General features: G+C 38.6%; 1 protein-coding gene and 1 non-coding gene across 51 annotated transcripts in view; both read left to right on the forward strand.

Moving 5' to 3' along the window:
* Window positions 1-26,292, forward strand: part of PTPRM (protein tyrosine phosphatase receptor type M) — an 829,686-nt gene that overhangs the window by 413,654 nt on the left and 389,740 nt on the right. The gene's annotated exons all lie outside the window — the stretch shown is intronic.
* Window positions 8,477-8,689, forward strand: LOC114673920 (small nucleolar RNA U3). The gene has a single exon (XR_003724760.1). It is a non-coding gene; the product is annotated as a small nucleolar RNA U3 (small nucleolar RNA).

Raw genomic sequence — 26,292 nt, forward strand, 5'->3', positions numbered from 1 at the left:
AGACACAATGCTTTCAAGCTGTAACTGTCCTCCAAAAATCAGTCTTTCATCCTCTACTCCCCACAGTAGGTCTCTTGAGACACAAGTGTAAAAGTTTATGTAAATCCTTGTTCAGTTGTGTTTAGATGTTGTTTTAGAACGATTATTCTTATAGTCAGAGGAAGGTTGACTTGGTTATGATGATGTTAGTGGGTTGAAGCTGGCTAAGCCACCAGTAAGGGAGCAAGTGGAGAAATATTTATTATCTTTAATTGTTTTTAAATTATTAATAACATAAGGTCTTGCTTCAGAATACTTAACGTATAACAGACATGAGAATCAGTGATTGGGGGAAGATTGGTCATAAATGTTTCTCGGCAGGCTCCCTGTCATTCCACTAGGTCCACAATCTGTGGTGAGTGGAAACAAACCTACAGCAAACAGGTCTCAGTTATTCTTACAGGGATAGAGGATGGGGAATGGGGACCCCTAGACACCAGGGCACAGCTGGGGCTGATGCTTAAATTAACCTGGGAGGTGCTTTCATTTCTATTTTCTCTTGCTTAGAAAACTCATAAAAAGTAAAGTAGATTTAACACCCGTTAAATCACATCTTGTTTTAAAAACCTATTAAAGATTAAAACCATTTTTTCAGAGTCAACATTATGATTCACTTTTGTTCACAATTCTCATGGATTTATTTTGGAGTTTTAAGTAAACAGAGACTTTTCATTCTTTCTTGATGTCTTCACAAATAGGTATTTGAAAATGTAAATGATGACAGGCACAGTGGCTCATACCTGTAATCCCAGCACTTTAAGAGGGGAGGCAGGAGGATCACTTGAGCCCAGGAGTTCAGGACCAGCCTGGGCAACATAGTGAGACCCTGTGTCTACAAAAAAAAAAAAACCAAAAAACAAAAAACAAAAATTAACTAGACTTGGTGACACACGCCTCTCCTCCCAGTTACGCAGGATGCGGAGACAGGAAGATCGCTTGAGCCTGGGAGATTGAGGCTGCTGTGAGCTTTGGTCATGCCACTGCATTCCAGCTTGGGTGACAGAGCAAGGGGATCTGTTATGTTCATTTCAAATTCTGAACTAGAACTTATCTCAAAAAAACCAAACCAAAAAGAAAATGTAAATGATTTAGAGACACTTTCAATGATCTAAAATTTTTGGTACAATAAACATAATCCTTTTATTAGTTTGTGGTTTTAAAAGTAGGCCCTTTCTAGTTTTGATTAAAATAAATGTAAAGGACTTTAAAATTTTTTATTGTAATAAAGTATACATAAAAATATTTATCAGTTTAGTCGTTGTAAATGTACAATTCAGTGCCATTAAATGCATTCACAGTATTGTGTAACTGTCACCACGATCTATATCCAAAACATTGGTATCATCCCTTACTAAAGCCCTGTACTTAAATGACTGCCTCCACTTCTCTCCTCCACCTAGTCCCAGACAACTTTTATTCTATTTTCTTTCTCTGTGAATATGCGTATTCTAGGTATCTCATACAAGTAGAATCATACCGTGGTTTTCCACGTGTGTGACTTATTTCATGAAGCAAGATATTTTCAAGATCCATTCATGTTGGTAGCATATATTAAAATTTCCTTACTTTTGGTGGCTGAGTCATATTCCATTGGATGGATAGACCACATTTTGTTTATTCTTTCTCCTGTTGATGGGCATATTGGTTGCTTCCACCTTTTGGTTATTTTGAATAATGCTGCTGTGAACATTCATGTACAGTATCTGTTCGATTTCTAAGGGCTTTTGATACAAGTTAGATTTAGGCCCCAGAAAATGTCACATTGGAGATCAAGTTCAATGTAAGAATGGGGAAAATTATCTACAGAGCAAACAACTATTGCTAAGGTTAGAGAATATAGTACCTTTATTTAAGTACGTATTGCTCATTATTAGTAATACATAATTAATACTTGCTGGTCATAGATAAGTTGTAAGTTCACTCTGTATTTGTTTATGTGGCTATTAAGTTTATCATAATTACCACTGACACAAACCTGAGAGAGCAGCAATGTTGATGGGTGTGGCTAACATTTTTTCAAAATGTCCTAGTTACAAGCAAAATAACAGGAAAAATTAAATGACTTCTAGTAACTGGCATTACTGTACCAAACCATGGGCAGTGTGCCGGGGGCTTGTGGGTTCCACTGAAATTTATGCTCACTTTGCTTCCATTCTGCTATTATTGGCCCCAAACTGCCCATCTTGGTTCATCCTAACATATAGTGCTTTATTTACAATGCATGCTAATGTTTATTTCTTAACACTAATTAAAATTTAGCCATGACTCCTTGAGCAGGACATGTAAGCATAATAAGAAGCACTTCTGTATGTTCTTACTTCCAAGCAAGAAGCTGCAGGATTCCTGTCCAGCCACTATGCATATGGGATTTATTCACTTCATCCTGCTAGGTAACCTCCTGTCCCTTTGTTGACTTCGGTTTTTCTAGCATAGCCAATTCTTCTTGGTTAACATTTTTCTAAAACTTGTGGTTAACATTTTTCATCTTGAATTCATTTACTTCCACACACTTTCTATAAGTTTCCAGAGTAGGAGAACCATTCCTGTATTACTCACTGGCCACCATCTACTCTCATACTCCTCACTTCATCTCTCACAGGCCTCACCTTCACTCTCTTCTTTTGTGAAGCTCTTCAAAGCTTTCTCTTTTCTCAGGATGATGTTTTCTCCTGACATTTTCTTTGTTCTTCTTCCTTTTTTTTCTTTTCAGGCAGAGTCTTTCTCTGTTACCCAGGCTGGAGTGCAGTGGCATGATCTCGGCTCACTGCAACCTCCACCTCCCGGGTTCATGTGATTCTTGTGTCTCCCCTTCCGAGTAGCTGGGATTACAAGCATGCACCACCACGCCTGGCTAATTTTTGTATTTTTAGTAGAGACAGAGTTTCACCATGTTGGCCAGGCTAGTCTTGAACTCCTGGCCTCGTGTGATTCACTGGCCTCAGCCTCCCAAAGTGCTGGGATTACAGGCATGAGCCACTGCACCCTGGCCACTCCTGGTATTTTCTGAACATTTACTCTTTCCATCTATCCTAACACTAACTGTCATGCAAAATGCACCAATGCCTCTGTATTTTTGCATTGTGAAAAATCCTGTGTGTGTGTGTGCTAAGCGTGTTCTGAGGTTTGATTCTCCTGATCCTTCATTACAGCTAGTTTATTTTAGATTATATTCTCTTAATAAGAAGAGACAATGTTGACTTACTTTGGACAATGTCACAGATAGCTTGCTGTGTACTAAATGGTTTCAATGATAGTATTTTTGAGTGATAACTACTTAGAAATATTAAAAATATGAATATAAAAATTATTCAATATTCAGCCAAAATCTTTTAGGGTTAAAAGCCTCAACTAGTTCATTTTTATGATTCAGGAGTTCTTCCCAAAAGGATGGCAGTGCTGATTGGCATTGATTCATGGAGATGAAGCTCTTAGCCTTCTGCCCTTGAGACTTAAACAGAGGGTTTACATGTAGACAGTCTACACTGATCACTGAGACAGAGAAGTGCCTTCTCCATTCATGCTGCCTTTTTAAATGTTGTTTTTTTTTTCAAGGATAGACTATGTTAATGTCAGCCCAGTGCTCTGTTTATAAATGATGGCAGGGCCTGGGGGACGGGGGATGGGTGGATTGCAGGAAGCTTGTCTCAATGTGCCAGGTTTTGTAGGCGACAGGGTGTAGTAATGGTTTCTTACATGAATGATTGCTGTAGCTATTGGAGGCCTTGTGAAAATGATTCAGATTAAGCTTCTGGTTTGCTTTAAGCTTACTGACCCAGTATAATTGAGTGTAATTCAGTGGAATCAGTGAATTTGTATTCTTACAGTTAATAGCAATATATTCTTGAGAATGAAGAAACCATGAATGAGGTTCTTAATTTGCTTTTCTGCATCTTCCATGACCTTAAGAAGGATTTCATGAGAGCATTGGGGAAATTTTAAAAAAATTCTCTTTACAAATACTTTACACCTCACTCACTGTTAAATATGATTTATGTTGATAGCTGTGCTAAAGTGAGAAGTAATGCAAAATAGGGGATGTAGTGGTTGTTTTTATTTAAGGGACACCATGCCTTTAACCACCTGCGGATTGTAGTGACCTTACCAGTAATGTCAATGGAATTATTATTATTTGTGACTAGAAAATGACTTATGACTGTAAAGAAAAGAAGGGAGAGAGAGAAGGAAAGCTGAAAGAAGGGAGGAATGGAGGGAGATGAGATAGCAAAGAACAGAGGCAAATCAAAGGCAATCTTCAGAAGTAGTAAAGTAAAACAGAAATATTGGTTTGCAAGGCAGTAGCACATAATAGAATTGCAGGGTCTAATTTCATTAACATCCTTGCAGCAAATAATTTTCCAGAATGAAAGGAACCAGCTGCACCAAGCAGATTTATATTTTTAGTAGCAACCCAATCTAGCAACTTTGTGAGCATCTTAGGTTTGGTTTAGTTTTAAACTAATAAAATCTTAGCTGCCTGAACCAGGAGAGCTTGTTCTCATTAGTAACTGACACAAAGAGTTTTGCTGATTGTCCACATAGTTTCTGATTCCCAGAAAAAAAAGAGCAGTGAATGCTATAAAGGCCCATAAGTTATGGGATGTGAGTAGGAAGCCCAAAACTTATGGGAATTATGTAGGAAAGAACCCATCATGAGATACATGGATGATGTTTCAGATTCTCAGGAGATTAACAAAGTCTCTAGAGGTATTTATCCAATATGATGTTTCTCGGGCATAGGAAAAGCTTTTTAAACCATCGACCAGCCTCTGGAAAAAGATGTATGATAAGGGAAAGAAAGTTAGGCAAAAAGAAAAAGAATCTGTGACTCCTTTAAGGAACAAGAGCTACTTTGCTTAAAACCGACGTGTATTTTCCTCAGTACCGTGCCGTGAGTGGGTAGGAGAGGGAGTTATTACAACCTCATTCCTGCTCCCACCAGAGCACCTGCACTAAAAACTGTTTTGTCTTTTGGAGTTCTGGGTATGATCTTGTTTAACAAGATATTTTGACTACAAAAGTATAATTTTTTTTTAACTATCTGCCTGAATCATTCACTTCATTGAGCATGGAGGCAATGGAAACTCTTCTTACTACAGTCAAATAGTTGCTTCATTAGAGAAGATTTATCCACAGGAATTGATAAAGTGTCAAAGCATTGTTGTTTCACTCAGTGCTTCTTTGAACTTCACAAGTACTTCCTTTCTACACTTAAATGGCAGAAGTGAGAAGTCAAACTTTTCATTTGCTGATACCTCTAAATATCTTTCTTGTCATCATCATCAGTAAACACAGGTGGGTAGACAGTAGATCCAGGGACCAGGAGCAACAAAGAGTTGTGCATGAATTTGCAGTTTATTTGAGAAAAACATTCACACACACACAGAAAACTGGTAGTACAGTACAGGAAGTCCTAACTTACTGTCATTGATAGGTTCTGGGAAACTATTACTTCAAGGGAAACATTGTATATCAAAACCAATTTTACCATAGACTAATTAATATAAATGAGTTAAGTTACTATGTGATATTTCTGGTCAAGAAAACATCACCAACCTTCAAAATAAAGACCCCAAAACCTTGTAATATTAAATATTGAAACAAATGTGAGCTATGTGTAAATGTGAGAAACATTAATAAAAACAAGGAAGACAATTATTTATCCAGTTTTTGGTGAATCGGTGAATGATGGCAGTAGTAGTAGTAGTAGTAGTGGTAGTGGGTTAAATCAAAGAATACATACTTACAAACAAAGTTATTATGAGCATCTCCTACCATCCTACCACCACACAATTAAAAAAAACATTAATGACATATCATAAAAAAGGATTCCTGGCACTGAAGAATTTAATGAATGAAATAAAAATACAGTTGAGAACTTCAACAATGGATTAGATCAAGCAGAAGAAAGAATTACTGAACTTAAAGATAGGCCTTTTGAAATAACCCAGTCAGACATAAATGAATGAAGAAAAGAGTTTTAAAAAGAAAGCCTAAATGGCATATAGGACATCATCAAGTGAACAAACATACAAATATTGTGAATGCCAGAGGTGAAGAGATAGAAAAAAGCATAGAAAAGCCTATTAAACCTGGAATAATAAATAAAAATTTCTTAAATCTTAAAAGAGATGTAGACATCCAAATATAGGAAGCTTAAAGATTTCTGAGTATACTTAACTCAAAAGTTTCCTCTCTGAGGCACATTATAGTTAAACTGTCAAAAGTTAAAGATAAAAGCATCAAGTCACATATAAGGGAATTCCCATCAGATTAACAGCAGATTTCTCAGCAGAAACCATATAGGTCAGGAGAAAATTGAGTGATATATTCAAAGTACTGAAAGAAAGAAAGAAACTCCTGGTGAAGAATACTATATTCACCAAAAGTGTCCTTCAGAACGTAAGAAGATATAAAGTGTTTCATAGACAAACAAAAACCGATGGGATTTGTCACCCTAGACTGGCTATATGAGAAATGCTTAAGAGAGACCTACATCTGGAAGTGAAAGGATGCTCTCCGTCACCATGAAAACACACTAAAATATGAAACTTACTGGCCGGGCGCGGTGGCTCAAGCCTGTAATCCCAGCACTTTGGGAGGCCAAGGCGGGCGGATCACGAGGTCAGGAGATCGAGACCATCCTGGCTAACACGGTGAAACCCCGTCTCTACTAAAAAATACAAAAAAACTAGCCGGGCGAGGTGGCAGCGCCTGTAGTCCCAGCTACTCGGGAGGCTGAGGCAGGAGAATGGCGTAAACCCGGGAGGTGGAGCTTGCAGTGAGCTGAGATCCGGCCACTGCACTCCAGCCTGGGTGACAGAGCAAGACTCCATCTCAAAAAAAAAAAAAAAAAAAAAAAAAATATATATATATATATATATATATATATATATATATATATATATAAAATATAGCAAGACCCAACCATATTCTGCCTTCAAGAAACTGACCTCACCTATAAAGACATATAGATTGAAGGTGAAGAGATGGGAAAAAATAATTTATGCGAAAAGAAACCAAAAGTCTGCACTAGTTACTATACGTATGTCAGACAAACTAGAACTTTAAGTCAAAAAACATAAAAAGAGACAAAGTCACTATATAATTTTGAAGGGATCAATTCAGCAAGAGGATATAAATACACGCACACACACACACACACCCAACACTGGTGCACCAGATATATAAAACGAATATCATTAGCACTAATGGAACAGATAGACTCCATTACAATCATAGTTGGGGACTTCAACACCAAACTTGCTTGCAGCATTAGATAAATAAACTAGACAGAAAATCAACAAAGAAATATTGGACTTAAACTACCCTACGGACCACATGAACCTAGCAGACATTACAGAACCTTTCATCCAACAATTGCAGTATACACCTTCTTCTCATCAGCACATGGAATTTTCTCCAGGTTACACCACATGTTAGGCAACAAAACGTACTTCAATAAATATAAAAAAGTCAAAATCACTTCAAGCATTTTATCAGAATACAATGGAATAAAACTACAAATCAGTAACAAGAGAAATGTTGGAACCTGGACAAATATATAGAAATTAAATAATATGCTCCTGAATGATCATTGAGTTAATGAAGAAGTGAAGAAGGAAATAAAAAAATTGAAACATGAAAATGGAAAGACAATATACCAAAACCTATAAGATTTAGCAAAAGCAGTTCTAAGAGGGAAGTTTATAGTAAATACCTACATCAAAAAGTAGAAAGATTTCAAATAACCTAATGATGCACCTCAAGAAACCAAGAAAAGCAAGAACAAACCAAATAAAAAATTAGTACAAGGAAAGAAATAAATATCAGAGCAGAATTAAATGAAATGGAGACAAAAATAGAGACTAACAGAGATTAACAAAATGAAAAATTGGTTTTCAGAAAAGATAAACAAAATAGATAAACCTTTAGCTAGACCAAGAGAAAAACAGAAAAGACCCAAAAAACTAGAACAAAAAGGAGACATTACAATTGATACCACAGAAATAGAAATAATCATTAGAAACTATTAGGAACAACTAAACAACAACAGATTCCTGGACACATATAATCAACCAAGATAGAACCAGTAAGAAATAGAAAATCTATACAGACCAGTAATTAGCAATGAGATTGAATCAGTAATAAAAAGCCTCCCAACAAAGAAAAGCCCAGGATCAGATGGCTTTACTGCTGAATTGTACCAAATTTATAAATTAGAATTGAGACCGATTCTTCTACAATTATTCCAAAAATTTGAAGAGAGAATTCTTCGTAACTCATTGTAATAGGCAAGCATAGCCCTGATACGAAAATGAGACAAAGATTTAACAAATAAGACAACTACAGGCATCATCATGATGAACATAAGTATAAAAATCCCCAGCAAAATATTAACATTAACATCATAAATCCAACAGCACATTAAAAAGTTACAAAGACGATACTTTCAGGGATGATTTCTATAGTTCATTACCAGAGAAGTTTCTCTGAATGGGTAGAGCACTGGAAACCATGAGGATGCCCAGTGTTCTCTCCTGTGCATGAAGCTGGCTCTTGGTATTGCTTCACTGCAGCTGCCATGTGCCATAGATGATTGTTCTTGTCTTCCTCTGGGAGAGTAAGATGGAGAGCATGCAGTCTGGGTGCTTCCCATTTTATTGTTGTGTACTAAGAACAGTGTTTTTGTTGTACATGAAGGTGGTAGCTTTAGCATTTAGCAGGCAAATTGTTTTGAGAACATGTCAAGTGAGAGGTTTTTTCCTTTGTTCTTTGCTTGCTGAAGGAATCCTTGTGGGGTGGGCTGCTTGGTCTGTCACATGGCTCTCAAAAATGGTTTTTCTAATTCCAGTATTCCTTGGTTTTTCTGGGCTTCTGAAGGTTTTTACTATGTAGTGTTTTCAGAAAGTTCATTATTGCTTAGTCTACCGTGTTTTGTTCTCTTCAAGGTTTTGTAAAAGGGTTTGCTGGTGAAGAGACAAAAGCATTTTTTTTTTTTTTTGGTAGGTAAAGCATGTTTGAAATTATCCATTTACTCTTTTTTTTCCTTTTTTTCTCTTTCTTTAAAAAAAAAAAAAATACACCATGATCAAGTGAGATTTATCCCAGGGATACAAGGATGGTTCAACATACACAAATCAATGAATGTGATACACTACATCAATAGTGTAAAAGACAAAAGTCATATGATCATCTCTATAGGTGCAGAGAAAGCTTTTGATAAAATTTAATATCTCCTCATGATAAAGTCTCTCAACAAACTTGCACCTACCTCAAAATGATAAAGGCAATATATGACATACGGCTAACATACCGAACAGGGAATAATTTGAAGGTTTTCCTCTAAAATCCGGAACAAGACAAGGATGCCCACTTTCACCACTTTCATTCAACATAGTAGTGGAAGTCATGGCCAGAGAAATCAAGCTAGAGAAAAAAATAAAATCTCCAAATTGGAAAGGAAGAAGTCAGATTGTTCTTGTTTGCAGATGACATGATCTTATATTTAGAAATACCTTAAAAACTATTAAAAAGCTATTAGAATGTGTAATCAATTTCAATAATGATGCAGGGCACAATATCAACATAACAAAAGTCAGTAGTATTTCTATACATAAACAGCAAACAATCTGAAAATGAAATCAAGAAAGCTATCACATTTATAGTAGTTACCAAAAAAAAAAAAATACCTAGAGATAAATTTAAATAAATGAAAGTTTTCTACAGCAAAACCTCTAAAACACTAATGAAGGAAACTGAAAACACCAAAAACTGAAAAGAGATTACATGTGTATGGATTAGAATTGTTAAATAATATTCTTAAATGCCTGTATTACCTTAAAGCAATCCATAGATTCATTGCAATCCCTAACAAAATACAAATGACATTGTTCACAGAAATACAAAAACAATCCTGATATTCATATGGAACCACAGAAAACCCTGAATAACCAAAGCAATCTTAGCAAAAAGAACAAGGCTAGAGGCATCACACTACCTGATTTGAAAATATACTGCAAAACTGTAGTAAGCAAAACAGCATGGTGCTGCATAAAAACAGACACATAGACCAATGGAACAGAAGAGAACCCGTTAGTAAATCTACATATTTATAGTCAACTCATTTTTGATAAAGGCTTCAAGAGCATGCAATAGGGAGATGACAGTCTCTTCAATAAATAGTGCTAAGAAAACTGGATCTCTGCATGCAGAATAATAAAACTAGACCCCTGTCACCAAATATAAAACTCAAATCAAAATGGTGTAAAGACTTAGAAATCTAAGACTGAAACTATAAAACTACTAAAAGAAAACACGTTTTGTAGGAGAATTCCTTTGGTACATCGTTGGTCTGGACAAATATTTTTTGTTAACGAAAACACAGGAAACCAAAGCAAAAATAGACAATTCAGATTTTTTTAAAAAGCTGCACAGCAAAGGAGACAAGAAAGTGAAGAGACAACCTACAGAATTGGAGAAATTATTTGCAATCTATCCATTGGATAAGTAGGGATTAATAACTAGAATATATGAGGCACTCAACAATAACAAAAATCTGATTGAAAAATGAGCAAATGACCTAAGTGGACATTTCTCAAAAGCAGACATACAAATGGCCAACAGATGTACGAAAAAAAATGCTGAACATTACCAATCATTAGAGAAGTACAGATCGAAACCACAGTGAGGTAACTTTTCATCACAGTTAATGTGTCTATTATCCAAAGAAAAATATAGCAGATACTGGCAAGGATGCAGAGAAAGGAGAACTCTTATGCCAGTGTTGGTGGGAATGTAAATTAGTGTAGCCATTGTGGAAAGCAATATAGAGGTGCCTCAAAAACTAAAAATAGAGCTACTGTATAATCCAGCAATCCCACTGCTGGGTATTTGGGTATGTTGCAAAAGAAAGGAAATCAGTAAAGGGAGATCTGCACTCTCATATTTATTGCAGTTCTGTTTACAATAGTGAAGATACGGAGTCAACCCAGTGTCCATCAATGGATGAATGGATAAGTAAAATATAGTGTATATACATAAAAGAATATTATTCCGCCATTAAAAAATGAAGTTTTGTCATTTGAAGCAACATGAATGAGCCTGGAGGACATTATGTTAAATTAAGCAGGGCAGGCACAGAATCACAGATGCTACAGGTTCTACTCATATGTTGGAGCTAAAAAAGTTGATCTCGTGGAGTTAGAGAGTAGAATGGTGGTTACCAGAGGCTGGGAAGGGTAAGGGGTTGGAGGGATGAAAAGAGGTTGTTAATGGGTACAAAAATACAGTTAGCGTGAAGGAATAAGTTCTAGTATTCAATATCATAGTAGGATGACTGTAGTTATCAATAATTTATTGCATATTTCAAAATAGCTGCAAGAGAAGATTTGGAATGTTCTCAGCACAAAGAAATGAGAAATGTTTGAGGCAATGGAAGCCCCAATTACCCTGATTTGATTGTTACACATTGTATACATACATCAAAATATCACGTGTGCTCCACAAATATGTGACATTTGTATGTATCAATTTTTAAAAATTAAAACATGACACTATTAAAAGTACTGCCTTTATTCCCCATGAAGATGTTTGTGGACTAATAGGAAAGAAGCATTACATATTTTAAACATAGAAAGAATATATAGTGAAAAAAATTACAAATATGGCAGGCTCCCCAAGTACTTTTATACACCATTTTTTAAAAATGTTTTTCTGAGATAATCTCGCTGTGTTGCCCAGGCTGGAGTGCAGTGGCACAATCTCAGCTAACTGCAACCTCCACCACCCGGGTTTAAGTGATTCTCATGCCTCAGCCTCCTGTGTAGCTGGGATTACAGGCATGTGCCACCACACTTGGCTAATTTTTGTATTTTTAATAGAGACAGGATTTTGCCATGCTGGTCAGGCTGAGCTCGAACTCCTGGCGTCAAGTGATCTGCCTGCCTCGGCCTCCCAAACTGCTGGGATTACGGACGTGAGCCTCTATGCCTGACCTGTACAACATTATTTATTGTGCATTTGGATAATTATTGTACACTTTATGAATTTTTATTATTTGTATTCATTCACTTTCCAACCTGCTTATTCCTGCTTAGCGTCACAGGTAGTCAGAGCCTATATTGGCAGCTCAGGACACAGGTGGGAATCAGCCCTGGACAGGATGCCCTTCCATTGCAGAGTGCACTTACATAGCCCCACACTCACTTACACTGGGACACTTGAGAGAATCCCATTAACCTGTCGTGCACGTCTTTGGGATGTGTTAGGAAACCAAAGTACCTGGAGAAAACCTTCACAGACATGGGGAGAATGTACGAACTCCACACGGACAGTGGCACTGGCTGGAAATTGACATATTTTTCTCATCAAGTGTTATAACCAGATGACATGGAGTGAGACAATGTTATTTGAGAACCTGGTGTATAACCAGTATTTACCATAAGAGTCAAGTCAATGATATAGATGATAGTATCAATATAGGCTAGGCTATTGGGATGAGTCCTTTGAGAAAGCAAACCTTGAGCTGGGCTTTCCAGAAAGAAGCTACAATCCCTCTCTGAGCAGAGGCAAGTGGGATGGGATGCTAGGCACAGAAGACAGTACTGATGGCAGTTTGCAGGAGGGACTTTAAATTGTTTAGGAGATAGTGTTAAGTTGGTGCAAAAGTAATTGTGACTTTTGACAATGGCAAAAATTTTTTTGCAACCACTTTTGTACCAACCTAATATAATATGTTGATTCTAATTGAGCATTTGTTTTGAAAGAGTAGTAACAGAGAAGGTTCCAAGATAGACGGATGCTCAAATGTGGGAAAATTACTGTACTAGGGTTCTCCAGAGAAACAGAACCAATATGATATGTGTGTGCACACACACAAAGATTTATGATAAGGATTTGGCCCACGTATGGAGGCTGACAAGTCCCAAGATCTGCAGTTGGCCAAGTGGAGACCAGAAGAGCCTGTGCTGGTGTGGTTCCAGTTGTAAAGGCAGCAGGCTCAAGACCCAGGAAGAGCCAATATTTCAGTTCATGCCTGAAGGCCAGAAAAACAAAAAGAAAAAAAACAATGTCCCAGTTCAGAAGCGGTCAGGCAAGGGGAATTACCAGTCTTTTTGTTGTATTCAGCCTTCAACCTGTTGGACAAGGCCCGCCTGCATTAGGGAAGGCAGTCTGCTTTGCTCAGGAACCTGACGCAGGTATGAAACACCCAGAAACACCCTCACCAGAAACGTTCTTCACCAGATGTCTAGGCTGCCTCTCACCTTGTGAACCTGACACATAAAATCAACCATCAGAATCATGAATGCCAGGAATTTACATTTAAATTGTAGATAGTTGAATATGATGCCTTATTTAGGCAAAAGTCCACAGTTAGATAAACTGTCAGCAGATACATTTATTAAAGTGACGTGTGTCTGATATTAATCATATCAATTTGTTTATTCCCCTCTTTTGATGTATAATATTACTATGTGCCAATATAAAATAATATGTTTGGATTTCTACAGTTGTATTTGAATAACAGAGTTCTCACTTGGGGCCCAGCATCGATTCATATTTTCATGCCAAGATAATTGTTGATGTTGTAGAGAGTTGCTTAGTTAAGCAAAGAGATGAGCACATCTAAAATCAAGCTGGCAATAGGACCCTTAGGAATAAATATTTATGTTCATGGACATTGGTCTAAAGTGGCATCTTTAAACCTACCTTTTTTGTATTTGATAGAAACACAGAGTTACACCTTATGGTGACTGCCGCATCCGTTTCACACCATATATCATGAAGTCCCAAGAAAAGAGAAGAAAATCAGTTCTGAATGGCAGTGCAGGCTAAATATTCTTTCATAGGAAGTCAAGAAAGTAGCTTTTACAATTGCTAACATTTACGTGCTTTTCCAAAAACCTGTTCACATTCTTTCCAGCAGTGGCAGGCACTTGAATAAACTACTCAATTTGGAACATAGCAAATGACTTCTTGGCCTATGAAGAATGGTGGTGGCGATAAATGGGTGGAACATTGCAGGCACCTAGGAAAGACAGCACCATTTCTAAAATGTTTAGTGAAAATAGCATTTTCAAGCAAACCGGAAATGTCTGATTGGAGGCAGAAGAGTGAGCAACTGCAGCTTTGAAAGAGCAGAGGAACATGCTCCATTCAGCATGTGCCTGAAATCGCGGGTCTGGCAGCTGCACTGCCTCTTGCTATCTGACAGCATTGGCGAGGGTTCTGGATTCATTGCAAGTATCTGCTGAGCAGGGCTGGCACATTTCTTTCCCGTGTCCTCTGTTAGGGGATAGCGACAGACTTCTTGTAAACTCCAGGATGGAGCCTAGTTAGGCCTGTAAGTGCTGGTGTCTTTGCTGACAGAATTGCTGGGATAATTACTGCCACCTCCTCAGTTTTGTGTGCCACAGGCCATTGTCCAGTTACGGTTTTTCCAAAGTGAAATTTGGTGTGTGTGAATGGGTGTGTGTGTACCTGGCTCGAAAGGTGGAGCTGCTGAGCGATTGGACTGCCACTTAGGCTAAAGGTTTTCTGGTGCTGGACGACTGGATGAAAGGTTGGTTTTTGTTTTTGTTTTTTGCCCCTCCACCAGCCAGAACACACTGACTTTTGTGACTTTATAGATTTATTCTCAGATATGTATTCCAAAACTAGCAATAATTGTGAGGTGATTCCAAGAATCCAGGAGTCAAGTCTGTGTGGCTCCCAAACCCATGTCCCCTTGTCTGCCTAATCTTTCTTAATAAAAAGCCAGTTGATCGTTTTTCTTTGCTGAGCTCTAGCAGCCAGTTGGCCTGGTGAGATTGAATAACGTCAGGTAGCCATGTCCAGCGTTTGGAAAGCCTGCAGGCAGAAGGGAGTAAGAATGGTCTTACTGAACACATAATATTCTACCAATGTTAAGACGTAGATTTATGGCCTCTAGCACAACATTCACAGTCAGCACCTGCTGTGTGTCATAATTGATGTTTTCCTTTGGTTTCCTTGAATAGTTCTGCCTCAGCTAATGCCATTAAGTTTCAGAACGTAAAAAGAGTTATTGTTAAGTGTGGAAAACTGCTCCTGATTATTTTGGCCATCAGTTGACCACGCGAGATGAGATCATAGAAAAATTGCAGGTAATCCATCCACTGACATTCACGCTCTATCTAGATTTATGAAGCCCTCCCCTAAGGCAGAAAATGCACCTGGAAAGAGTGCCTAATAGACATTTAGGTGTCTGGATGCCGAATAGATGCATATATGCATTGTTTCTCTGTTTTGTTATTTCACTTCTGTTTCTAAAAACCTTGATAACATTTAAAAGCAAATGTTCAGAAGGGAATGAAGGTCCCGCCAACAGGACAAGACATTTGGGTGGTAGAGCACGTAATTCCTTACCAGGTATGATTTGACCTGAACGCATGCTAACTCATTAGTACCCAACCAGCACCCCCTATTGAGTAGGTTAGAAGTAAGCAAGATTTGACCTGAGCGCATGCTAACTCATTAGTACCCAACCAGCACCCACTACTGAGTTAGGTTAGAAGTAAGCAAGACTTGGAACAAGGCAAAAGTCAGAACCATAGGCAGAAAAGACATAACGTCACATCCTTGGATACCTGGTATGAGAATGCAGAGTATTGGCAAGAAAGATCCATGAGTCTGGGAAAAAATGGAGACCCAGCTCTGTGTATTCTCCTGTGTCCGTGATTGTCACAGGGTGGTCTCCGGACTGGCAAACATCAGCACCCTGGAGAATGCAGACTCCTAGGCTCCAACTCAGATGTATTGAATCAGAAACTCTTGAGTGGCAGGACCCAGCAATCTTGTTTTAACAGTCTTGCTGGTGATTCTGATGCATTTTAAAGTTTGAGAACCAATAATGTATCATCCCCCAACAGAGGTGAAGTAAAGTGAATTTCACAGAACATCTCTCCATGATTGCAATTCTCAGGCTGAGATGAAGGACAAGAAATGCTGATATATTTCTGCCCACTGATTTGACAACTCAACAGACTAATGGGTTTTAGGAGTTCTTATTTTTTTTAATTCAAAATGTTTTGTTTTGATTAAAAACTGAAATATCAAAGAACTCTCTAAAAATTCTCTATTAGGACCAAAAAGAAAATGAAGTATACAAAACAGTCTGGCTTGTGCTTTTGTGCTATTACCCAGGCTGTTTCTCATTTTGCCATGGCTGAGAAAAAGGGTTGGTGATATGGTTTGGCAGTGTCCCCACCCAAATCTCACCTTGACTTGTAATAATCCCCACGTCAAGAGTGGGGCTGGGTGGAGATAGTTGAATCATGGTGGTGGTTTCCCCTACACTGTTCTTGTGGTAGTGAATAAGTCTCATGAAATCTGATGATTTTATAAATGGAGGCTCCCCTGCACAAGCTCCCTCTTGCCTACAGCCGTGTAAGACAAGAAATGCCTTTGCTTCTCCTTTGCCTTCCGCCATGATTGTGAGGTCTCCCCAGCCATGTGGAACTGTCAGTGCATTAAACCTCTTTCCTTTATAAATTACCCAATCTTGGGTATGCGTTTATTAGCAGCGTGAGAACAGACTAATACAGTTGGCAAATTTGGGCATCCCATTTCCAGTATAGACAATAGAATTATTCTCCAGATTTAGAAAGAGAGATGAAGGTGCCTCAGCCAAGGCATCTGGTGTTTACACTTGCAGAAGGTGGTCTGAGCACCATATCACATCTGCTGAATAAAGTACGGATCAGTTCCGGTCCTCATGTGATCTTGAAGATTACTAGGCGAAAATAAAGTCATAGCTGTGGCTTAAAGCCCTAAACTAAATTCTGGGAGTTAATTACATTATGGACATGAACACTTTTCAGATATTGTATATTTCTTTGCATCTGTATAATTGCATCATTAGTTCAACAGCTTCATTTAATGCACATTTGAGGGCCTATTACATACAAGCTGGCGTTCCTTAACTATGCTCTCCTAGTGTTGCCTCTTGGCCTTCTGTCTGTGACCATTCTATTTAAAGAAACTTAGTTAAAAAGGAAGATAAATATTTGTTTTCCTTTTCTTGGCCATAGAAACACCAAGTTCAGTCACTAATTTCAATGGGAGCTGAGTGCATTCTTCCAGCCCTCAAAATCATTTAGTTTAACTTTTCTGATGGCCCAATGTTGACTATGTGGAAATTCCATGTCTCTTAAAAGAAATGGAAATGCTTCCTTTATGGACTGACCTATTCAGGAATTTCATAGGGCCAAAGAGAACATGACAGAGGGGGAGTCTCAGCTGTGCACTGAATTTCTCGACTCCAAGTCACTTTCTCTGATTGAGAGTGAACTGAAAATTGTTTTGAAAACCAAATTGAAAGCAACCACTTTCTTACAGTAGGGGTTGAGAGGGGCATGTTGGGTAAGTCCCTTATGAAAGGGATCCATAGAATCACTGTAATTTTGCAATTCGTGAATCTAGCCTATGTTTTTATGTAAATTGAGTGTGTGCGCCATGTGAGTAATGTCTGCCTTATAGGGAATTGCGTAGAAAAATTGTTCAGGCAATTCAAATGGATAACATTTGGCATGAGTTGTCATATTTTGACTGGCTGTTTGCCTGCCTATCTAGTGAACTTTAAAAAAAAAAAGAAAGAAAATGTTCTGACAGGCTTGGAACTGAGTTTGCAAAGATAGGATGGGGCCAAGTTAGTATTGCTTGCGGTCACCAGTAATTCAGTTCAGAAGATGACTGACCTCTGGCATAAGGGATGAAAGACATAATGAGGGAGAGCCGATGGCATCAGGAAAGGGAGCAATGTTTCAACAGCCATTAGGCTGGTGCAAAAGTAACTGGTAATCCAAAAACCACAATTACTTTTGCACCAACCTAGTAATTGCCATACGTTGCACGAAGCCAGAAAGAGAGCTTATGGGGGACCCTGTGGCTCGTGCCACAAGTTGGAATAAACACAGAGAATCAGATCAAGACAATCGCCGTTTACCCTACTTTTACAGAAAATTTGATTTCTTTTTTTTTATTTACTTAAGGATTGAATTTGTTGCTAACTCTTTTCCCTCAAATGGTTCCCCCTCACCCATGCATTTCAGTGAAGAATATGTTTTCAGTGCATATAAGTGATGACAAAATTTGCATTTCTGTAGACTCCAGCTGTCTGGTTATGTAAATGATGAGCATACACTGTATTGTATTTTCCAAAAGCATGTGTGCAGCTTGTATAGCTAAGTGTTAAATTTATTTCAGAATTTATTTAAAGAATGGTCCTTTGGGCATGGCTGGTGAATGGTTACATGGAAAAATACACTCAAAGGCAGGGCAACAAAACTGTAGAAAACGCCTGTCTCAATTAAAGAATGTCCTTTGATATTCAAGTCAACTGTGTTACAAACAAATCAAAAAAATTCGTAAACCATCTGAAGTAGAACCATCTGATTTTTATACGTATATAACTAAAATATCTTCACATATTGCCTCTTGTTGTCATTTTCCTATTAAAAAACAAACAAGCTCTCTTCAAAGTCACATCTCTGGGAAGTTTTTATTTTCTAGTCCTAGCTTTCTAATGCAGAAATATTGCCTCACTTTGATACACACCTTTATCTTTTTCAAACTACTTTTATATAAATAATCCCAACTAATTCCCAGATCAGTGGTTGAGGTTGACATATGCCCATTTTACAGATGGGTAAACTGCGGTTCAGAAAATTGAAAACTCCTTACATTGTACAGCGGGTGAATAGCAGGGCCCGGATTCATACCCAAGACACTTGGCCCTACCTCCAACATTATTTTTCTTTGTGCAGTGGTGCCTTTTTTTTTTTTTTTTTTTTTTTTATCATCTCAAGAGTGACCTCCCCTGTTCCAGGAAGCTAATGCCCCTCAGGGCTGCTCACTCTCTTCACCTCCTCTGATTACAGTTCTCAAAAGTCATTTTATTACTATTCTTACACAGCGGACACTCATTTTATACTTAAGTATTGCCTCAATCTGTCTTTTGTATTTTAAACCTTTTCATTTCTAATTGTGGAATAAGTAGTCTTTTTTCCTGATTAAAAATAACTTTAAGAACTATATTAGAGCTGGGGGCATCCTCAGAACATCCCCTGAATCACAGTGGATCTGTGGAGCTCCACGTGGTAAGCGGGAACCTAATTTATTTGGCGTTACGGTGACTTAGCAGAGCAAGAGGTGAAAGAAGGATTCATGGGTTGCCTGATGCTGTTGGAGCCCTTGTGAGGGTTTGTCGGAGCAAATGAACTTGAGACCTTCCAACTCGCCGCTGTTAAGCCCACTGCCTGCCAGCAGGTTGATCTGTGTCGTGGTTAGTAATTAAGATAAATCTATTTTTGCATAGCTAATAGCTACTGCTCTGTGATTACTAGCTCGTATCTCCTGTCCCAAGTAAACATTTATAAATACTTTGAAGACATCTCAGTGAAATTTAAATTTCCTTATAAAACTTCATTTTAAGAATAATGGGTATGTATGCTATGCAGGAAAAACTCATAGCCATGATTGGTGTTTCCGTGAGTGAGAGCCACATGAGTTACAGTGGCCCTGTTCACATAATAAATGTTTAGCAGGAAGCATTTGCATATTACATTATGAGGCTTCCTTTCTGGCCTTCCTGTGTAATTTATCACAAACTTCGTGAGAAAATACTTGCACCGAAAGCATCCTTGCACAAAACAGCACAGGTAAAGGAGGCTTCATATTCCTGCTTCTCCCATCTTTTGGCTTTTCCCAGGAGTGGAAATGGCATATTTCTTGCCCTGTTTCCAGGAAACCATGGGTAGAACTGGGAGGATCTTACATTCCCAAAACCATGGCAACCCAGATAGAGTCAGGATTTTAGAACTGCCGTGGTGTGCTGGGTCCCTGACACTGAAGCACCAGGTCTCCCAAGTCACACCAAACAGTGCCACGGTTCTTTATCTTCTCTGGGTCATCCAGAACACTCGTGTGGGTTTGCAAAAGATGCATAGGCAAAGTGGCCACTTTTTGCATCTCAGTGTGGATTTTAATGTGGATTTTCTCCACCAAGTCATTTGACTGCATTCGAGATTCTCTGAAGTCTTATTTTAGGAAATTTACCTCAGTTAGATAACAAATAAATATTATTTTGTTCTCAAACTTCCAAAGAGTTTAATTTCCATTTCACTTCTCTGTAGGATACCTGTCAACTCTATCCAAAAGGAGAAACTAGATCTGAGCTCCTCCCTCCCAGTGTTAAACAGCATCACTCCCCTAGACGATTAGCCTTTGCATAGTTTATCTAAACCAACTTCTCACTTGCTGATTCTGAATCTCAGGGGTAGGACCTAGGAATCTGCAGCTTCACAAGTGCCAGTGATTTTTATGATCAGACAAGTTGGGTAATGGACCTGTTTCTTGAACAAATATTTGTTACATAAATACCACCTTTAGTTTTCCCTACTAACATACGCTTCTCAAAGCACCTGGTACCTGCATTCTATCTCTAATATTGGAACATTATTATTATTATTTTCCTTTTTGCAGGCAGGTAAGAGAATCACATGGATCAGACTGTGTCCCTTCCAAAAATCCAGAAAGCAATCCAGAGAAGCCTCACTTACTTGCTAAAGCCCTTTACAAATTACAAAGTGTTGTGAGTTATTTTTATGATTAGGGAACATTCTGGAATCAGTCACAGTAAATAGTTGATCTCTTTTTCAAATGAAATTAAAGCACAGCAAAATCAAGCGACTTGTCTAACAGTGCCCAGCTAGCCCTCAGGTTGTAACAGATCTAAAAGAAAATGTTTGACCACTGTTCATCCCAATCTAACAAGCAGAAAGATACTGGAATTGATCAAATGTCTGAGACACCGTGGTTGAGATCCACTGTTGTAAAGCATGGAGATAGCTAACATGATGAATCAGTCGTGGGGGCCTCCAGGTTAGAGAGTCAGTTCTAAATCCACTCTTGACCACTGAGGGTTTCATTCCAAATATGGGAATAACATTGGATGGAAAACTATATGTTAAATGATTTCATACATTGCAATTGTTTCTGGTGGTAGGTTCTTATCTAATAGTTAAAAGATGTTAGGAGAGGAATCGATCATTTTTATTCATTTGAATTCCCCTTAGTAACTTCCTTCCTACCTGGGCTGGAAGGTGCCTTCCCGCTTGTGTTGCTGTCTTTATTTTTAAAGTGACAGCACATCTTTGCCTATTTTTTCGGGTACATTGAAGACCTGGGAAATATTTCAATGGAAATTATTCCTGAAATCCCTATGAAGTATTTGCACTTTGGCTGTTGTGTGAAGAATGGAATATCGACTGAAGTGGCATTGGGTTGGAGTTAGTGCCTGTGTAATCACATGCTAATGTAGCTGCCCTGCTACCAGCCCCATATCATATCCTCCTCCTACCACTTACCCTAAAATTGCAGAGGATCGGCTGTGTACAGTAGGAGGTCGGCAGTTCAGTTCTGCACAATGCGGAATAAATCACTGAGAAATCAATAAACAGCAGCTGACAAGACTTAACTATAGGAAAATTAAAGGCTGACGAAGAAGGTCGGGGAAAAGTTTGATCTTTCAGCTTAAAAATCTTAACAGAAAAATCCACTTTTTTGTTTTATATTTTAAAATAAAAGGTCTTTACTTATTGTTTTTATGAATAGATAATTAAAGAATGAAAAGAAAAAAGTGTCCCCCATCCTAACTCTTCAGTGCCTTAGTTCAAAACTTAAATAACTAGTGATGTTATTTATTTGTACTTTGGGTGATGTAGGGTTTAATAATGTGGTTGGTTGACAGAGAAAAAATAATGAATTGTTCTCTGACTTCCTGTAGCTTTGGATGTGAATGTTATTTTTCCTTTTTGCTAAACTTTTTGGAGGCTTGCTTGAAGAAAAGTGTTGTTGCTGGAAGCCCTGACTCCTTCGTGCTTAACTCCATGGAAACACGCATGTGCTTAGAGATCCACACTGACCTCACTCCCTCCAGACGCCATCATTTTGGTGCAGACATTATTCAGCAGACACTAGGAATATGAAAAGATACAAGAGCTGAGTCTTGACCACTCAGAGTTCAGAGCCTAGAGAGAGAAATCCTGAGTAAATATTACGTGCTTAATAACACTGTAAGGAGGCTTAAAATCTGGTGGCTGACGGTCCTGTCTTGCAGACAGTTTTATGCTCAAGCCCCTCAGAGGAGATGCTGTAGCTATCGGTGGCCACAGGAGAAGGCATCACAGAAGGTTGGAAACTTAGGCTGAGTTTTGAAGGGCAGGCAATTCTTTAAGCGGGGAGGAGAGAGCAAGGACATTTCAAACCAAGGAGCTTCTCCAGTATAGCTTGATCTCGTGTGCTGGATGAGAATTAACAGTGCCGCATGTAAGGTGTGGAGTACAATGCCTGGCTTGTGAGGTGCTCAGTTGATAATAGTTGTCATTCTGAAGGATGTGGCTAAAAGATGAAGCTTCTGGAGACAGTGAATAAGGCAGTTACCCCTTCTTGGCTTCCATAACTTTTTTTTTTTTTTTTTTTTTAAATCCTGGAAGCCTGAAAGAGCCTATTACCTACTTAACTTAGAGTCTTGGTTTTTCTAGCAACTAGCTAAGAAACTAAATAAATCACTTTTTGGCCGAGCGTGGTGGCCCACGCCTGTAATCCCAGCACTTTGGGAGGCCAAGGCGGGCAGATCACGAGGTCAGGAGTTTAAGATCAGCCTGACCAATGTGGTGGAACCTTGTCTCTACTAAAAATACAAAAATTAGCCAGGATGGTGGCGCACACCTGTAGTCCCAGCTACTTGGGAGGCTGAGGCAGGAGAATCGCTTGAATCCAGGGGGTGGAGGTTGCAGTGAGCCAAGATGGCACCACTGCACTCCAGCCTGGGCGACAGAGCAAGACTTCATCTCAAAAAAAATGAATAAATAAAAAATTTAAAAATCACTTTTTGCTTTACACCTCACTTTTCTTCCATGTAAAATATGTCAGTTGGACTAAATGATATCTAGTGTACCTTCCATTTGAAAATAGAGTAAATTTTCTTTGCTATAATGAATGAGAGAAACTAGAACTCGAGACAGTAAACTATTTCCCTCTTTTTTTTCCTGAGTTTTTTTTTTAATTTGAACTGTAATACCTACTTGAACGTAAACTTACTTTACATTCCTAATAATAGTAAGACGCAAAATTATTTGGGAATTAAAATGTAAGAACAGATGTTTAGGTTAAAATCAGATGGGTATTTCTTATATGTAAGTATCTGTTCCATCCTGAAATAAACAAAGTAGAAAACCTTAGAATATCTATTTTTAGAAGTGTTTTATAGTGTTTGTGGTTTCTGTAATGGGATGTTATACAGAGACTGAGTACATCCTAGATAGGTGACTTTCTAGGGTTGCTTTGTGATTTATAAGATAACTCTTTGTTGTCTTCCTTTTCCCTGGTATCATTACCAAATTCATTTTCCTGAAATCTCTTTGGTCAAGGCATTTCCCTTTTCAAAAGCCTTCAGTGACTTTTTGTCTCCCAGGATAAGTACAAAGGTACTGATATTCTTTGTCCAGGTTTGCCCTCTTTTCAGCATTATCTCATGCTGTTTCCCTTCATGAAATTTTTGTACCCGTCAGTACGGTTGATGGCCAGACCTCAGAAATGTCCTGTTCCCCAAACCATGGGGTTTTGTTGTCATGGTCTCACAGCCTGCCCAAGCCTTGTCCATGCTGAAAGACCCAGTTCAAGAAAGAGGATTCACCATGTTGAAAACAGCAAGAATTGAGAAGCAAATGTTAAAATGTTCATACTGTGACTGCCCAGGCCGGGTGGCAGCACAGGAGTGGGGGCAGGTGGTTAAGGAGATTGCAAGAGCCCATGGACTTGGTGAGACAGAGGGGGAGACAGCCTTGCACATGGGAGGCTGGGGGCAGGGAGGGTAAGATCTGAATTTAAGGAGGTGGCATACTTTGAGGCTGAAGGTGTCTTTGAAAACCAAAGGTCAGAAGAAGAGACAGGGAAAGGATGTAGAATTCTTTGAGCCAGATTCACCACCTTCAAAGTGGCTTATAGACATACAAAGATTATAGACTGTAGGAAAGGAAAGACAGGAGAAGGAGGTGAGCTTCGGGGTAGATTCATTGGGAATATGTTTGGATGTCATGAAGATAATTTGACGACAGAATCTCCTTGAATGTGGTGTAAAAACAAAAATAAAGCAAAACATGTAAGAGGCATTGATGAACCCAACCCAAGATCCAGGATATTTAGGATGAGGAAAGTATTTTGATTTCAGAAAATCTAGATTAGAATAAATGGAGTGTCTGTTCCCAACAGAACAGGCTTTCCCAAAAGAGGGACTGTTAGGGCCTGAAGATCAGTAAAGGATTTGATTTGGGTTGAAATTATACAAGGACAGATAGAAGAGAGTAGATAAGGTATGCTCAGGTTGGAGGATAGATTGGAGACAGATGTTGGCAGTGGAAAACCGCAGCTGAAATATCAGTGTCCCAAATCTCTGAAACAGGACCTGATTGCTGGAAGGGTGCGGACAAGCAGGGACTCTCTCCTGGAGAGGGAGGACTGATGGGCACACTTTCTGATGGTCATTCTTCACAGCCATCCATCTCTAGCCCTCTATGCCAGTCACAACGTCTTCATGGTTTCACTACATTCCGCTGTTTCTTTTAACCCATATTTAGGCTCATTTAAATACTTGATCATTTTTAGTTCTGATACTTACTCATTGTTCTGAGTCACTCTTTGCCCAAAGCAGACTGTTGTAGCCTGGAGGGGACTTTTGCAGAAATATAAAACTTGTTACAATGATTCCCTGCTCTGGTCTTTCCAGCCTAGTTTTCCAATGCAAACGCAGACTTTAGAGTTTCACCCTTTACAGCTATTAGGAAATAACTGCCCAAGAAAATTATCACAGGTGACGTACAGAATTCATGGTGGCTAATTAGTTCAACTGGAATATCAAGAATAAGCTCAAGGTGTCATGTTTATAACACAGCTAAGGACAATTTGATGTTAACTGTGCCTTTTAGAAGAGATCCCTCCTTCACCTTTAAAAGGAAAAATATGCATTTATTAGTACTTACCTTAAAATCATTTCTAGTAACATGACCAAATTATAGGCATAGAAATAGGTATAAGATGAAATGTTTCCTTGCACATTTTTTCCTTCTCATAGTTCATCCCTCCTTTTTGTGGAGAAGAAAACCAGGGTTTGTTGCCACTGTGGTTTCACATTCTGTGTTTCCGGTTACCGTCTAGTGGACCCATCTGTGTGGTCACAGTTGCACACGTTGGAGAGATGCCACTGGGTGGCATTGACCTGTGCTACTTGAGCACTGTAGTGAATTCTCACCTCCTTCAAAATAGTGGTTAGACCTCTGGTAGTTTATATTTTTAGATACATAATTTCCTTTATTGATTCCATACAACTTTGGGAAATAGTACATCTGCTTTTCTTTTAAACTGAAGAGTTACTTTAGAAATGCCATTTTTTGTTTCCAGAGACTCTAAGGAATTTTCATTTCTGGGACAGATTGACAAGCTGTGAAGATTTTCTCTAGAATGGTAACTTGGCATCTGCCAGGGCCTTCCTCTGGCTTTCTTCAGCTTTCTCATTACAATCATGCCTCGATGAAGGACAGGGGTACCTTGTGAGAAATGTGTTGCTAGGCAATTTTGTCATTGCATGAACACCATAGAGTGCACATACACACACCTACATGGTAGAGCCTACTATGCACCCAGGCTATGTGGTGTTGCCTATGGTTCCTGAGCTACCAAGTCAATAACATGTGACTGTACTGAATACTGAAGGCATTGGGAACACAATGGTAAGTATCTGTGTACCCTAACATATTTAAACATAGAACAGGTACGATAAAAATAAGGTGTACCACCTCATTTGGGACCACCATCATATGTGAGGTTTATTATTATATAGCACGTGTCTGTATATTATCTTTGTCCTTTTGTGAAAAACTGTCATTTTGAAATGCTGTCTCTTAGCAAAAGGGATCATGATTCATTGAATTTTTTATTTTTCAAATGAAGTGTATTTTTTTTAAATCCAGAATGTAGACTAGTGGGAAACACACAAAAGAGCTGGACTACTCAAGGGTGCTTGGCAGTGGGCCTCCTGCTGCCTCTTGCAGCAGGGAGGGTGGAGGGGGAAGAGTGGTAGCAAAAGGCCATTTGCTAGCCCAACCCTTCAGGACTTCAGCTAAGTGAGTCCTATCTTGGTATAAACACTATTCTTAAGGACTTCATGTTTATAAGGACAAG

Source organism: Macaca mulatta, chromosome 18 (genome assembly GCF_049350105.2).
Source record: "Macaca mulatta isolate MMU2019108-1 chromosome 18, T2T-MMU8v2.0, whole genome shotgun sequence".
NCBI classification, from domain to species: domain Eukaryota; kingdom Metazoa; phylum Chordata; class Mammalia; order Primates; family Cercopithecidae; genus Macaca; species Macaca mulatta.